The 15,724-nt window shown below is 31.6% G+C and overlaps 1 long non-coding RNA gene across 1 annotated transcript in view; it reads left to right on the forward strand.

Moving 5' to 3' along the window:
- Nucleotides 1–3,298, forward strand: part of LOC130903786 (uncharacterized) — a 28,560-nt gene extending 25,262 nt beyond the window's left edge. The window contains exon 2 of the long non-coding RNA XR_009060779.1: nucleotides 2,987–3,298. This is a non-coding gene — a long non-coding RNA (uncharacterized LOC130903786). The remainder of the gene's footprint in view (nucleotides 1–2,986) is intronic.
- The last annotated feature ends 12,426 nt before the right edge of the window (nucleotides 3,299–15,724 follow it).

Genomic DNA, 15,724 nt, shown 5'->3' on the forward strand with positions numbered 1-15,724 from the left:
GTCTACTATAGAACCAAAAAAAATTTCAATGTCAAAATATTTTATTACTCAACATATTGTCGGACGATAGTCGGACGGAGCCAAATTTGCTGAATAAGGGGGCTGCTCTAGTAATTGAACCCCAGATCACGAATTTTTTGCATGGCAACATGAGATTTGTGTGGAGGGGCGTTGTCCTGCAAAAACAAAACACCTTTGGATAGCTTTCCACCTCTTTATGTCGAATAGTAATCTCCAGTTATTGTTTTACCCTCATCTAAAAAATCAATCGAGATTACTCCATGGCAATCCCAAAAAACTGAAGCAAGAACTTTTCTAGCAAATTTTTGAACACGAAACTTCTTGGGTCTTGGAAAACCAGAGTGTCGCCATTCCATCGATTGTTGCTTTGTTTCTAGATCGTAGAAATGTGCCCAAGTCTCATACATAGTAACAATTTGGATTAAGAAGTCTACATCGTTTTCAAATCGAGCACAGATCGAACGCCATGCTTCTACCCAATTTTTCGATTTTCACAATTTCTGTGGCTTTATTTTTTCTTTTAGTTTATTGCGTAACTCTGGTTTACTTTTTTGAAGTCAAACTTTACACTGAAACTTCTAATAAGTCATTGTTCGTTGCTATGGTAACAAAATATTTTGTTTATGCATGGATCTGGTCTAGGCTAACTAGACATCAATACAACCTCGTAATGAATAAACTCGTATGAAGGTGACAGATATAACAGGAAGGTAGGTAACAATAATTTTTTTGTTGGTTAATCGAGGTCGACGTAATACTTGTCCAAATCAATTTTCAGGTGTTTATCCCTATAAACCTTTGGTCATCAACATGTTAACATCAAGGATAATGTATTAATGAATTTATTAAATTACGTTTTAATAGTTCATTCATTCGAAAAGACGGTAAACGGCGAGTTTGGTTGATTGTATTACCGGCCAGTTGACAATAAATTTCAATCTAATTAAAAGTTAACTAAGCTCTCAGTGCAGAACGAAACGCAACTACAATCTCATTCAGGACCGGACTGCTTTATTGAAAAACAGATTGAATTAATACATGAATCACTCCACCAGTAAAGAACTGTATTTGGTCTTGATAAATGACTGAGTGCTGGTCGAATCAAAGATACTTTGAGTAAAATATTGTTGAGATTAGAAATAAAAACATCAAAATGACATGATATGATATATCTTGTTTTCGAACCCACAAATTGAAAATCATATTGTGAAATTTTGAACCCTGAAGGAGAAAACCAACAGATTTAGTACTAAATTTATTTTGGAAAGGATTAGAAAAATTATTCAACTGTTTGGAAGTAATTATTACGAACTTAAGAAATTGAGATTCTACTTTTAAAGAGTTTTGTTAATAAAAACATATGAGCGCTGTTTACCATCAAAAGGAAATTATCAGATAGTTGAGCTTGCTATGATACAAAAAATGGATTAAATTATTAAATTCTAGAAAAAATCATAGCTTAACATAGCATAAAATAAACTCTTGTTAAAATATGGTAAATTTTCGGTGATGTGGGAAACTGGACGAGTTTGCTCTGTTATTTAAAAGGATGAGGTTGTTATTGAAACCTATCGCCCAATCAAAATTATATACAACTTTTCTAAAATATCAGAAACTCTTTTTATGACGTTGTTTTCGACGACATTGTATTAAACTGGATAATTTAATGTTCTGAACGCAAGAAATGTCAGCACAATTAGATACCTGTAATAAGTTTTATGTCATAGAGATTTTCTCAATGATTGATCTCTTGGATTATAACATTCCGCATACTAAGTTATCCATATGGCTAAACTGATTTATTTACCATTTTTTCAGATCATACCCCACGGATAGGAAACTTGCATGGTTTCAGTTCGAGCTCAGCTTTTGACCCGTTATTGTGTTTAATATTTGTGATTGACATCATTTTGAGATTACATCTGCAGAAGATCTAGCCATATTTCATTCTATAGTAAACATTATTGTTTCTCATTTACTTCAATCTCTTGATAAAATTTTATTTTATCTCTTAGCTTCATTCATTTTGATAATCGCATTTCTGATCATGTGCAATAGAAACTCATATTAGCAAAATAAATGACATGTATGTTAAATATATGTGGTTCAAGTTTCAACCTTCAAAACACACTGTTGTGTGTCCATAATTGATTGTTTGTCACAAAATTGTTGACTGTTAAGTTTACACATGTTTCATCCCTCGTTAGTTACGTGTTCAATAATTTTTGGCTACTTTTTTGCAATTTGTGATAGCGATCATATTCAAAGGTGCTAAACATTGAGATGATATACCTATGATATTTTGAATTACATATCTTTTTATTTGTGCCTAAATAATAATCACGTGTCTTTCAAATGATTCGACATTTAATAAAAGTAGTTTCCTTTTCTGTTTAGATAGCTAACAGTATCCAAAACAATGACGGAATTCATGGAAACTGAATCTAGAAATTGTTGGATCAAAAACATCAACATCATTTCTATCTGACAGAATTTTACAATTTAATCGAAACATTATGTACAAAAGCCTCCCAACACTCCCAATATAGGTTATGATGAATTCAATCATAGTTTCTCCCTCAAAGGTATGTTTAGTTTGAAGAGAAAGTTAATTTTGTTCTATTCTCAAATTTTGTATTTCCTTGTAATATTCTGTCTTTGAAATATACCAACAGAGCTGATCTATTATCCAGCTTCTACCAAAAGAATATAAATCATCATTGTCATCATTATCTTTTAATGGCACTTTTTCCTATTATTGACATTTGCTTATTAAATAAGAGTGTAAGCTTCAAAGTCCTGGTGAAGGAAAAGTCACAAAAGCTGCAGAAAAAGCACAAAAGAAGAAATAACCTTTGTCAACTCCTCGTGTATTTTGATATGTTCACTTTTTTATTTGGAGTTCAAACTTATTTACCTCTAAACATTTTCATTTGTGATTTGTAAATTAAAATTTCACTTTCAGAAGAAAAACAATAAAATGGTGGTAAAATTACAAAAAAAAAAGAAAAATGGAGCTGTTAATAACTTCTTCAACTGCCTCGTCGATTGCTCTACGCCTTTGGTATAGTTTTCTCATATTGACCCACAACACCGCAAGCGGTACATAAAATTATTTACCCACATACTTTACTACATATTAATCATAAAAATAAGTTTATTTTCATTGGCTTGGCTTATGTCGTATTGCCCCAGAAGCTGAATGAATGGACTATATATCATCTGACTTATTTGTAGTATTCATTTCAATAATAAAAAAAAACTATTCTGATCATAATATGGATTTATAATTTACCTTCATCACCCTACAAAATGGTTGCCTTACTAATTCTCATTTAACTCTATTCCGAATGTCTACATTTAAATAGAATTAATGAAGATTTATTCGATTTGAAGAGCCGTTACAACTCTGGGTATTCCTAGTACACTGTTCCACGACTGAAAAGTGCAGTTACTCAGTTATTTGTAAATACCACCAACGATTCTGGTGGTCGTTGAACAAATTTGTGATTTTTAATTTAACAAGCTCGTAGAACTGGAAAAGTGGAAACCGCTATTAGTATCTAGAGACTAACAGTTTGGTAGGACGAAATGACAATTATTCGTTTCGGGTGATTATAATTACTCCACTAATGGCACTTCGTTTGACGTAAAATGGCACTGGCGTTGATTTAGTACCATCCAATTGTTGTTCAGCGGCTCACCATTAAAAATAATTATGTTATCACATCCATTCATATTTTTATATTAAATTTACGGAAATATATCTAATTGACATTGAAGGAACATTGAGAATTGAATGTCACAGTCATATCATAGAATAATTTATTTCAAACTGCATATCGTGAGGTAACGAGTATTATAGAAATGTAATATTCCCCTTATTTATTTAAACTGTTTTTAAACGGTTGGATGAATTTATACACACTTACACTAAACAATATTTGGTGCTGTTTGCGGTTCTTGATCAGAAAGGATGCCTGTGTATTCAGGAAAAGTTTCTTGTATACTGTGTATCTGTATACGTACGTAAAATAACGGGCCTAGTACGCTACCTTGTGTCACCCCTGCTGCTATAGTAAAATGTTTGGACTATTTCTCATTAACTTTTGTTATAATGTTCTGTTGGTGAGGTAATATTTCAGAAGTGAGTAGTAGTTTTGTGAAAGAGTTTTTGTATAGCAGCCCTTGATGGCACACTCTCTCAGAAGCCTGTCCGATATCTAGGAAAACAACAGAGCAGTATTCTTTGTTTTCCAGGGCTTTAATTTGTTACACTTTCGAATGTTTTTGTCGTAATCCAAATTGATGGTTGGGAATCCATTCCTGTGGAGGTAGGTCTTTAGTTATTCTATATAGGAGTTATTTTTCAAGGAGTTTGGACATCATAGGTAGAAGGCTTATTGGACGATGACACGTTGGTTGGGTCTTTGTATGGTTTACCAATCAATATGATTTGTGCAGCTTTTTATGATTTTGGCCATTATTCGAGTCTTATGATTGCATTGTATATGTATATTCGCATGACTACCCCCTTTTTGGTAAACACAACTACCGTATAAAAAACATAATGTAAGTAGACCTTTTAGGAAAAAATACCTGACGGATTCGCGAAACTATCAACATAATATAACAGGACAGGCTTCATGGTCTATATCAGTGAGGGAGAGAGTAAGAGAAGAATTGTAAAATGATAAAACAATGGATTAGCATTTGAAAAAACTCTTTGTTATGCAATCACCCTATAGATTTTGGAGTGTTTTCCAAATAAGGAACACATCGTTTACCACAATTTTTGTTCATAACTTTTTCAAATAATTTCAATAATAAACGTTATTTTTATCGATTGTTGCCACACTTAAAACTCACACAAAATACTTATTTGCCTTCTAGTCGATAAATGTGAGTTTCGAAGGGTTGTAGCAATAAAATACCAAAGTAAACTAGTTCTAATATATAATCCGAAATATCGTATAAATATGCTTTCATCATCGGGGAACTGAAAATATGGTCAAATTATAATATAAAGATATATTTTTGCAAAATTTGAAATTACGCTAAGGTTTTTTGAATCAATTTTTTATCAAACCCCTAATCACCTTGAGAAATATTGTTTTTAAAACTACTTTTTTCTCCAGTTTTTTATGTTGTTTATACTTTGGCATATATATAATCCATGGAATAGCGTGTTCTGCCAGAAAAGATGGGTTAGGTTAGGCTAGGTTGCTTTCATTGTTGTCAAATGTAATCCTTTTGGACCATCTGTTACTTCAACAGGAACAAGTCTTAGAGTCTTATCATACTAGCGATTTCCGAGCGGCTGCGGGATGCGGAATGCATCGCGAAAACGCCGAGATTGCACCGCAACGACGTTGCCGACGGGTGGAAGAAATTCAACGTTTTTGTCGCGTGTTTGTAGCGCACATTAAATAAGTACATAGTGTAAAATGGCGTCCACGCTGCTATTCTCAGCGATCTCGTTGTGCGTCCGCAACGAATTCGCTGCGCGTGATCGTTGCGCGTTGATGACGTCCGTAATCCGCTAGTGTGATAAGGTCCTTATCTATATATATTTATTATCGGAATATAATACCTATTTTATATAAAACCCATTTTGTAATGTATATCTGGAATCTGGATCATTATTAATGTTTCAATTTACACATAAATATTTTCACTTATCCACTCTTTTCATTTTTTATGAGAAGCTTCCATACTTATATCTAGTTCTTTCAGTTCATTTGGCAATATACATATTAAATAGTTTTATTGCCTTGATTTTGTTATTTTTTTACTTACAGTTTTGTATGTTTGTACAGTTTATAATTATACTTGCGACTTTCTAGGGCAAAAATTTGTGTAGGATTTATTGGTTTCTTTATTTTAACTTATTCAATGCAGCCAAATTGCCACTTCTTCAAGATATTCATTCATTCATGTTTCTACATTTTCCCAATCCTTACATATTGAAAAAATTGCACTATCAAGTCTTTTATTACTCATTTGTTGATTATTGACTGAGATTGAGCTATGTGGTACGTTTGAAGAAAGAAGAATGCTCAAGATGGTGATATAATGAAAAGTGAAGGTAAACCGAGAGATATTGATTATCAAGACTTGTTAATCATGAATGTCTCTGAAAGAGAAAATGAAAAAATTGAGAGAGTAAAGGTAAATATGTTTCGCTTCATTCTCATAGTATCTCTATCTGGTATTGAATTCTACCTGAATTATTAATATATTTAATTCCTAGTTCAACTGATTGTTTCCCTATTCCCTAATTCATCAACAAGTCTTCCTCATCAACATTGTGTATTATGAAACAAGATATCTAGCATTATGTATTGCCTGCTATAGTTCAATTTTGCACATATTAGATGAATGAAATGCCTAAAACTAGAATTATAAGCCCTCAACCTGTCCCGCAATATATTAATATTCGTGAAAGTGGCATTCAAATGCTCTCCAAGTTAATCGCAGGTGAAATATGATTTATTTCGGGTTGTCAAGCCAGTTTCTACGACTAATAATATATCAAACCTAATGTTCTCATACGCCAAACAATTTCGCTGGATAAGTTTATTTTAATTTTAGAGCAAATTACAATTTGCAAATTTGTTCTTAATAGGAAAAGAAGAGAATTGTATCAAATATTGTTATATCACAATCATCACGTAAAAAAACGAATAGTCTTGTTTTTTAATACATATGTTTGACGAGCTAGATAATCTACCACCGTCTTTTTAACACATTCTAATTTTTATTAAGATCTGATTGGGAGCAGAGAGGTTCAGTTTCCCATGTTGAATAGTAAATCTTGAAATAAATACTTTCGAAAAAACCAAATGCAATATTATCTTTAATAGAAGATAAGCAAGATATTTTTTCATTTAACACGTGCACTGCCGATAACGAAATTTGTCCAGAAGAGACTACGGTACAACCAAATAACCTGAGAAATTATTTGTTCTGGAGATCCCTCAACGTTTTTTTTTTAGTTTTATTGAAATACATAAAATATCTTTGACTCAGTTGATAACGTGTTGCCTAGAAATTTTTATACAAATCTTAGACTAGGAAAAAGAGAGGCCACATGTTCTTCGAAGATTGCCTGTTATCATTTATCCCGAAGTTAGTAGCGCGCAGTGGCATATCAAGACATTACAATTGGGAACGAGAAATTACTAGTTAATTATGTTTTTAGTTTGAAACTTTACTACTTTTTATAAAAAGTTTTCTTTTATTGTTTTAATATAGGTACTATCTGCAAATTAAGGTCATCATAGTTGAATAAAAAGTTTACTGAAAACTATCAAATTCAGATAAAATTATAACCGCGCCAAAAAACACCATGTGCTAATAAAAGATATGTGAAATATATTAATCGTTTGTTTTATTCAAAGATTTGAGAATAAATAATGAAAATCAGTTCAAAAAAACACAGCAACAATTGAGTAGTTCCTATCTCTGGTCCTTCGAGCCGCATTGGATTTGTAGCCTCTTAATGTGCAAATGTATCGATCGTCTTTCTTTGACATGCTTTAAGTTTGGTAATACAAGAATGATGTTTTATGATAAATATTTCAGTTTTAGATGAAAAAAGAATTAATTCGGCTTCCCCTTATACCGAAATGTTACTTATGCTGATTGAAAATAAGATGCTTCAGTGGTGTTGACTCAAATATAAATGCAAACGGCATAGCTACCGCCATCAATAAAAATTTTTTGAAACTTTCTCTGTAGATAAACTCACCTTTATGTTTTTAGAAACTGTCTTACGAAAATAAATTATCATTCATCATAAGGGACTGTATTTTACAAAAACCAAAACATTTTTATAGCAAACTTTATTATTATTTATTTCATAGTATTTTACTAACTTATTTCACAAATTATACAGTGTGAGAAGTCTGAATTGAATTAATTTGTGATTTCAGTCAATCTACAATAATTATAAAAAAAACTTAGACTCGTACATAAATGAGATTTCTACCTGATGACATGCCTTAAAATTGAGAAAACTAAATGTTTTATTAATTTTCATATTAATTATTTAATATTTATAATTTAGATTCAATGGTCATTTCAATAACCTCATTATTTAGATACCTTTTATGACATTCTACTTTACCCATAATAATTATCATATTTATATAGTTTCTTACACTCGTAATAGTTCTTTATAAAACTATATTATGGAATGAAAATACGTAATATTCAATAACGTAGAGTTTTAACGTGAATTTTTGTTTCAGGAAATCAACTTGAGGATCATATGAGTATTCAAAGGAATCCCCAAAATTTTAGACCACAACTTTCCTCGCCGCTTGTTTTGATCTGCGCTTGTAAGTTTATGCAAAATATAACAGTAATACTCAGAGTTTATTGCAGCATAACATTCCAGAAAAATGATAAACAGTACAACTATGTCGAAAGACAGTTGCCACAATCTTTCTTGCTAACATTTTTTGTAATATTGTCTCGCAATCTTGTCACCTATTACGAGTCGATCCTCAATGATGATTTTTAGCACACTTTGATACTTATCTTGCACAAAATTTGTAATAACTCAACTTTCATTTCAGACAACGAACACTTGTGGAGGTATCTCTGGTGGTAGTTTTTAAACTTTTCATCAAATATAGACACAAATTCGTGATTCGCAATACTTGGTTGTCCAATCTTCTCTTCATGGGATTTTATTAATGAAAATCGTACCACACAGAACATCTTAAAAATCGGAGAATTTTCAGTGAGACCACACTTTTTTATTTTAATATGAATAACAAATGTTTGATAAACTTTTGTTTTTCATGCTGAATTTTCCTTTTCACCCTAATGCCACTAGGTCATAATTCCAAATTTCATACGCCAAAGATGAAATAATACAAAAAACGTTATGATTACAACACTTCCACGTTAATGATGATGATGAAATATTATTGTTGCGAAGAAACTCCACATTCTTACAAAATTACCATAACATAAATGAATGGGTGAAAAACTAGGTACAATTAATGATTTTCTCAAAAAATTCAAAAAAATTTCAGAAACTTGTGATGCTAGACAAAGTAGTGGATAGAATAACAGTGTTATCAGATACCGATTTTGACAGATGTGCAGGTACATTATCATCTTATAAAAATGTTGGAGAAAATAAGCTAGCATCCCCTATTAAAGAGAACACAAATTACTCTAGAGACTGTTACTTAACAATTCGCTAATATTATTGTTGTTGTAAGTCAATATATATCTAATTGACGATAGAAAGAATATTTTGAATTATATTTCTCAACGTTCCCACTCAATAATTATCAATTCCTAAGTTTTATAACTATAAATCTACAAGTTTCGTACCTCAATGAGAAACAGAATACTTTTTCAACAGTTCATTATAAAACCTTTTGTTTAAATTGCTGCAGCATCTTTTAATTGGAAACTTATAAATTTAAATACAGATTAAATGAAAAGAAGAAGTGAAATTAGTACAATTCATTGTTAGCTTAAGTTAATTCAAACAGTGTTATCTCCACTTTCCAGATTAAGTGTTCATATTATTTTTGAGTTAAATTACCAATTACTTGTCTTTCCTCTCAACGACTTTATCGAGATCATTTTTTTTTCGAACTATCTCAACCTCTTTTACTAAAGTCGTAAAAACTTAATTAAATTTTTCACGGCAGTTCGTGTTGGCTTTTAATTAATACTAAGGTAAATATCTTACGACCTGCTAAGAAATTCTGACGAAACAAAATAAAACAAGCGGGTAAACTGCAAAATGAGCCATTTTATGGTCTAATCTCACCGCTAATATAACAAAAGTTTTATCATAAATCGTTAACACACGTGTAGGACTGTACGTGAGTTGGCATAATTTTTGAGGAGTGACTAACAACTCGAAATCGGGACTAGGATAATTCTATGCAATTCGATACTAATTTGTATTACTTGCCCGCATCTGTCGATAGTACCAAAGCTCTCCAAATGAATTAATTCAATATATAGAGTGAGTTTTATGTGTGAAACGCCTCAATTATCTCGGAAACGGCATGTACCATTTTTATAAATTTTTGTGCGCAAGGGTCTTGTGATACGGCCGGTATGATGGTGTGTTAAATACTGATTATTTTTCATGTAATATTCCTGAATTTCATAATTTCGGAGTTATAGCTACATTTGCAGTATCTCCACCAAAGTTACATTAAATATTGTACATTTAGATGGCTACTATTGAATAAACTCGTTTAATTTGGTAACAAGGTCTAGTGTCAGTAAGTTACTGAAAAGTTTAATGAAACTAATGCTATAAAACTTTATCCAAATCATTGTGCAGAAAACCTACAACTGAAGACAAATCTTTAAATGTTTGTGTCATGTTAGAAGTAGATCCACATTTGTGAAGTAGAAAAATTAGGAATTTTAGAAAACCTACAGTAAAGGCAATTACAGCAGATGCTAAAAATGTTGTACATTTATTTCAATATAACAAGCCATGCGATTTTTAAAACTTTGCAATACATTTTGCAACATCTCTCTGCTCAATTCTTCTTATATCTGTGGTAATCATATCTTTTAATTCCTGAATATTTTTAAGTGATACCACAGAAAATATTCTAAAGGAATCATGTCGGATGATCGCGGGAGCGATTCGATAAAACCACGCCTTCCAATTCATTTTCTGGGAAACACATTATTTAGATATTGCATCACCACAGACGCATAGTGAGTTGGGGCACCATCTCGTATCCAAATATTATCGTTTGGGATATTGTAATTCTCTGAAAATTTCTAATAATGTTTTTTTAAATGTAATTGGAATTACTTATTTGGATTTGGAAATATCCGAGTCAACTCAGGTATAATACTATTTTCCAATAAATCTAAATACGCCGGACCACTCAAGTTACCCTCAATAAAAAAGGGACCAATTATTTTGTTACCTATTATTCCAGCCCAAGCATTCAGTTTTTCGGGATATTCGGTGTGGGATTCACACATCTAACGAGGATTGTTACGTGACCAGTATCTACAATTATGCCGATTTACGTTTCCTTTAATACAAAAGGTGGCCTCGTCGCAACAATTAACATTACTTAAAAAATTTGGATAATTTTGATTGTAACATTTTCCCATCATTAGGTTTGCAAAATGAAAATCGTGATCTGACAACTCTTGAACCAGCATTACTTTATATGGATGAAATTTATTATCCCGTAAAATTATCATTACGGATGTTTGCTAAATATCAAGTTTCGTTAAACTTTTCCACTAATTTAGTGACAGTAGATCTTGTTATGGGATTTCGGTTAGGATATAAATTATTAAAGATATAACACGTTTCTTGTTGACTTCTACGTCTATCATCATATCCTAATATCATTAAAATATCAATTCGTTCTTTTTCAGATCCATTCTGACTTTCAATAAACTTCGTCAATAATAATTTATTGAAACGACAAATTTCTTATAGTATTATTTTAACTTTGGCCGCGATTATGGCATTTAGGTATAGTGAACATCAGATGAAACATAAGAAGTATTTCTTACGGATTTCGAAAAGTGAAAAATAGTGATCTATTTTGAATAACTAAGTTCATTGATAACAATGTAAATACCACCATAATACCGGCCGTATCAAGACCCTTGAACTTGAAAATAAGTAAAAAAGGATGAAAATTTAATTTAGAACATTTTGTTTCTAAAGTGATCCACTATATATTTATTATCGGCATTATTTTCCGTTAGTTTAAATCATGTTAGTTATAAAAAATGTACTCAGGAGAAAATATTAGATATTCCTAAGAACATATTAGACCTGGCGGCACATATCAGTGCTGATTTGTTACCAGTATAATCCAGGTTGATATATGAACACGAGTATCAACTTTTTATGGAATGGAAAAAAGTTAAAAATGTAAGTGATAAAAAGCTAAGAATATGAAATCATCCACGTTATGAAGTCGGTTCTCAATATTAAAGAGTTTAGCTATAAATGAAATTGCCGGTAGCACAATATATCCAGCATTTGCTTTTTTAAGCGTCAAGCTGTAGGCTATATATAAGGTAGTAAAGGCATAATAAGTAACCACATTTTTATACGTAGTTTCAGATGATCAATATATACGGGCAAAAGTGATTCCAGTGTTTGGGATCTTTGGCGCATGTCGTTATTCAATATTCAATACGTTTGAGTTTAGACGATGTGGAAGAAATTGGGCGCTTAGAAATCTTACCATAACCGATAGAGATGTACCCTGTTCTTCGGCAACCATGTTGGTGGAAAGAAATACAAATTGTAGAAGAAATGTTACCATTAACCCCAACGATTCCTTATTATACTCAATGTTGTTTTCGGAAAAAGTTTCATAAATAAATTATTGTTTTCTCATAATTAATTTCAATTGTAAACATTATTATAAAATTTATAGTGAATACTCAGTTATCTCATTTATATCTATATAAACAATTTCACATAGATGTCACCTATGTCGCGTGCATTTCCCGCCAATTATATCAAACTGCTAAAATGAACTGAGTAAATTAACACGTGCAACTTTGCGACTTGCAGTCACAAATGTTAATTCTATAATTAATTTTGTGTTTTGAGGTTTTGATTCTTTAAAAGTAGGTAAAATATTGATTATGAAAAACGTCTGGTCGATGGTGTCTTGAAAATGAAGAATGGATTTGGATTTTCTACATAGAAATAAAGTTCTAGAATTGGTTGATGATATGTGGTGACGATACTTAAATTACCCTCGCATACTATCCGTGACTTGCAGCCTTTAGACTTCCTGGGACGAGAGTTTAGTTAAATGGCGAAGGAAACATATCGGCTACCTTAAAAAGATTTTTCCGTAATGATTGGAGAAATTTGGCATGATTTTAAGAAGGAAGTAATTAAAATTGTAATTCCGGATTCATTTTTCAATATATTATCTCTAAAATGATTTAAGGAAACTGTATGAAAACAAATAATCCAGAAATAGTCTCTAACACAACGACCTTAAATATTTTAGAAGCTGTTTTACATCCTCCAATTCTACTCCACTTTTCTTCCAATGATACTCTACATGCCCGAGATTTTCCTCTGAAAAGAAACAGACAGCACCTTTTGTCAAAAACTGTGCTATATTTATTTCGCCAGAAATAGAAATTGCTTTTAAAGATATTCTTTAAAATTCTTTTAAAAACAATGAGCCCCAAACTAAATTAGAAAAAGAAAAGTTGGAAGGTTACGACAGTGAAGGAAAAAACTGATAACAAAGGAAAATCAAAGAAACGAATAATTCCTGAAGAGACCGAAGCCAGTTTATGCTGTATCTGTGAATACGATTTCCAATATTACACTATATAAGTATAATATAACGATTGACTTCAACGCATAACATGTAAGAGGTCGATGTCTGGTATATGTAATGAAGAATCAAGAAAACAAAAAATACGAATGTTAAGACGACAAATATAATCTCAAAAATACAAATATTTTTATCTTAATTTTATGTTTTCTATTTAAAATTCTGACCTGTAAAATGTTTTCATAATTAAGAATCACACTTTCTCTCATTTCTCATTTTCACCTTAAATTGAACCCCAATTGAAATGAAAAGATTTGTAGAAAACAGGAAAGAATGGAATGGGAATTACTTCGGTTGAAAAACATATATCAGAACCGCTTCAATGAACTCATCTTTGCAGCGTGTGTTGTGAAACATGTTTCTTAAGCAAAGCATTAACATTTCTTCAAGCTGAAAAAAATATTAAGAAAGTTCACGACAGCTCATGGAATATGACCATACGTACATATAAACAGTTGAAAATGTATACAAACTTCGTTCAAACAGGCAATTGGGTTACTGGAATGTTGCAACACGTTATACGAAATATGGGACCAATGGCTTCCTTCTTCGTCAGGATCAAGCACTGTGCCACAACTCACTTTTGTCTGTCTGTAGTATTGATGATAAGATTAAGTAGCATATGGAATAATAAATATCAAAACGTTTCGAAACTATTCCTGACTTTGCTTCTTCTCATCTCTTAGCATGTTATCTTTTCATTTTAGTTTCAATTAACTTATTCACTCTTTTCTTTCATTACAACTCATGTATAATGTTACAAAAATAAATTCTTGTAACCAACCACAGAAATTTTAAAATTTGTTTTGAGCTACAATTTCTAGTAATTTATAAAGTTGCCCTTAGGTGTCGATGTCGTATTTCATCAATTAGTGGTTAACATCAAACGGAGTGTTTTTGAAATAGTAAATATAACATTAATACCTAATTTTGATAGTCGGTAGGAACGCAGTATCTGTGGCGTTCTAACACTAATCCAATGCAAACACAATAATTGGCCGTGTATACACGTAATTATCAATCATGAATACGCTTGTAATGGGATTGGTTACTCAGATTATAAACAGCGTTACTATAGATAATTAATTGGACCGGTTGTGTGCACCTACGGACGTCCGTGTGCCAGATTATGGCCTTTTGTCTCCTAATATATCAGCGAGGGAATCAAAGGTGGGTTTCAGACCGATTCTCTGATGCGTATATGTGTATACAATGTCTATGTATTTGCTTTCCTGCGATTAATTGTTGTACCGCTTTTCCATGATATGACAATAAATCTTTGAGGTTGCTGCAGAATGGAGGGATAACACCATATAAAATGAGATTTGATCGTTTAATTTTCTTCATTTTAACCTGTTGACTTCTGTACAAAGGGGATTGTTTCTCTACAATACAAGATTATGTTCCCAAATGGTATTTCATTCAATAAGTAAATATAGAGAATATATGGAAAGATTTTTGATAAAAGAAAAGAAAAATTATTGATAGTCAAGGAAATAACAATCGTATAGAGGTGACGATGTAAAAGCTGCTGTATTTGATTGAGTATAGAGTGAAAGTATAAAATCTATATTATTTAAATAAGAGAAAACCAAGGAAGGGCATGATTAATGGAAAAAAATGAACTAATTATTAGGACAGTGGCGGAGATTTCAAGGGTGAAAAATGTTGAAAAATGTCTATTTCTACCACGCTACTGATCATAGTAGAGAACAATCTTTAAACACTCCTTAAAGTATCCTAACACGTGTTAATTATTTATCAAACTTAAACAAAAGTCTTGGAAATTGTCAAAACAATCAGCTAACATCCTTTGAGGATATTTGCAATGAAAGACCATATATTAGGGGTTTGATGAATATTTTATTCATTGACTTAAGGTTAATGGAGAATTATTAATGTAGCAACCTGTTTTCGGAATTGATAATTTGTTCAAATTATGATAGTGGTGCCAATTATAGAGGTACAAAATTCATAGATTCATCATATAAACAGTAAGTATGATAATATATAGATAACTGGATACGAGATGTCGCACTTTCCATTGTCGGAATGAACCAGAAATAAAATGGTACTAAATCTGGTAAATATCATGGTTGAGAATAGATAGAAAAACTTTTAGCGCCGTAAAGCTCACGAACCAAAAGCGATTTGTGGTGAGACGTGTTGCCATTATGAAGAAGTCAAATGTATTATTTTCCTAACTTCCCAGTTTCCTTGCCTCTTATTCAAACAAAAAGTTTGTTCTCCATATTTACGTCTGTCAAAGGAGATCTCGGTCATTTCTTTTTGAATAGAGCATACATATATTCATAGAAACCAAGTAAATTGATAAGTAATATTAT

Source organism: Diorhabda carinulata, chromosome 2 (genome assembly GCF_026250575.1).
Source record: "Diorhabda carinulata isolate Delta chromosome 2, icDioCari1.1, whole genome shotgun sequence".
Lineage (NCBI taxonomy): Eukaryota > Metazoa > Arthropoda > Insecta > Coleoptera > Chrysomelidae > Diorhabda > Diorhabda carinulata.